Raw genomic sequence first — 2,390 nt, forward strand, 5'->3', positions numbered from 1 at the left:
AAATGTCATGTGGCGTGATTCCCGGCCGACCAATTAGCCATCACCAGCCGTAACGTTATGTAAATCTGTGATTCCCAAGCCATACTCTTATGCAAATCATGCCGTGTGGCGTAATTGTCTGCTGACCAATCAGTGGCTGTACTTTCAAAAAGCCAACGGCCACTTTCAATCATCTGTCGATGACCGTTACGACTAAAAAAAACTTCGCTAAGTCTTACTTTCAGGGGGAGGTCTTATATTTCGCAATTCAGCAAAATCTGTGCTAGGTCTTATTTTCTGCGGATGTCTTATTTTCGGGGAAACACGGTAGTACTCAGTATTTTGTTCTTCGCCTAACATAAAAATATAGCTTTAAATATTTAATGACTTATATTTAAATCATCTTACCTTATAAAAAACTTAGTCAAATAAAACAATTACAGAAATATTAAAATAAATCACTTCGTTAATCATAAAATTGGATGAATATTAAAAGCGAAAACTAAACACGTGCACACCCTGCTCTATGTAAACAGAGAGGTCAGGACACGTGCTGACGTCACTAACTTGCCATTCCTGGCTAACATTGTAGAATAGGGATCTGGCTAACATTGTAGAATAGGGATCTGGCTATCCTTGTAGTATATAGTCCTTGGGTAGTAACTGTGCGAACTCAACAAATATCTAGTGTTGCCAGATCTAAAGTTACTAAAACGTAACAAGTTCGATACTCGTTTAATACTTGTTTTGGTACTAAAAAGTACTAAAGAATTAAACGAGTATCGAACATGTTACGTTTCAGTAAAACTATCGTTCATTGCAAATAGAAATATTGAACAAACAAAACTTTAAGTAAAATAAAAAAAATATAAAAACATGGCCGACGGTAATACATTTAATTTCATTATACTTAATTGTATAAATAAATATAAAGTTGCAACGTTTAACAAAGATAAAGATACTTTGCTTCCGTTTTCCATTCGTCGTTCGCTCCAGTAGACAATCCACAACTTCACAAGCAAGGTCGCCTCCGTGCTTGTGAAGTTGTGGATTGTCTACTGGAGCGAACGACGAATGGAAAACGGAAGCAAAGTATCTTTATCTTTGTTAAACGTCACAACTTTTTATTACACTTAATTGTATAAATAATTAAATAAAACGTTATTAGTACCCCACAATATCACATTCATTATTAATTAACCATATTAAACCGCAAGCCATATTAAATTTTTACAGTTTACTTCCCCAACTTTTACCCAAATCAGAAATACATTCACTCTGCTAGTGGGATGATGGAGGCCTCGTAATCCGAAATTCGCAGGTAGGTAGGCCTGTGATCAGATTGAATTTCGGAACAGAAGGCCCCCATCATTCCACAATCAGATCAAATGGATGCTTGGTTTGGGAAAATATTCACTCTGATCGCAGGCCTACCTTTCTGCAAGCATCAGAATGTTATGCCTGGTAGCCTATTTTAGTAGCATGTTTGCCCAAACCAAGCATCCATTTGATCTGCTTGTGGAATGATGGGGGCCTCCTGATCCGAAATTCACTCTTATCACAGGCCTACCCACTGCAGGTGCAGAAGATTCATCGGCTTTTATATGGTATGTCTGAAAGATTAAAATATACACTTGTAATCTGTTTCAGGTTAGTTTTCACATTTCTTTTTAAAAGTCAATTTATAGTTTTCTCTTCTGTAGAGGACATGACCACTGATAGATCTTCATTTGAGTGTTGAAAGACCTGTGGGATATAAATTGATGTTCTGTGTGACGACGAGAGACTCTTTAATATACATTTTTATATTACAGAATATTATTTATATTATACTATATTAGTTATATTTACATTTTTAGCGTAATCTTTTATTCGTTGCTATATTTATTTGAAATTGACAAATTTTTACGAGAATTCCTCCAAAAAACATTTGATTAAAATAACCTAATAATTGGAATTTTTGCCATCGGTTTTAGTTTAATGAATTAATGGAACAGCAACGAATATCCAGTTTTATTCCCCGATTGTTATTCTGTCAAGCAATCGGGTTAGTTTCTGGAAATCAAAAAACTACCACAAAATGGGTGTCGCCTTGACGTGGCTTTGTGGCTTAATGTGTGAAAATTTTATCAAGTTTTACACATAAGATTTTCCACAGACTAAGTATACCCGACAGAAGTATTTCGAAATAATTTTTATCACTGATAACCAGAGAGACTTGAGTCTATAATTTGAGTTTTTTAGACATGTTTATCTTCTAGAACAGGTGTCACCAATCTTATTTTACAGCGGACCGTATAACCATTTTGTTCGATATAATGTACTGAATACACAAAAAATAAAGAAAACCAATATATTTATTTACCAATACATAAACACGATCACTGCAGCAAACTCGTAATCGCTTTTCT

The sequence above is a fragment of the Centruroides sculpturatus genome, unplaced genomic scaffold (genome assembly GCF_000671375.1).
Source record: "Centruroides sculpturatus isolate CEXI.00-Female unplaced genomic scaffold, Cexi_2.0 scaffold372, whole genome shotgun sequence".
Lineage (NCBI taxonomy): Eukaryota > Metazoa > Arthropoda > Arachnida > Scorpiones > Buthidae > Centruroides > Centruroides sculpturatus.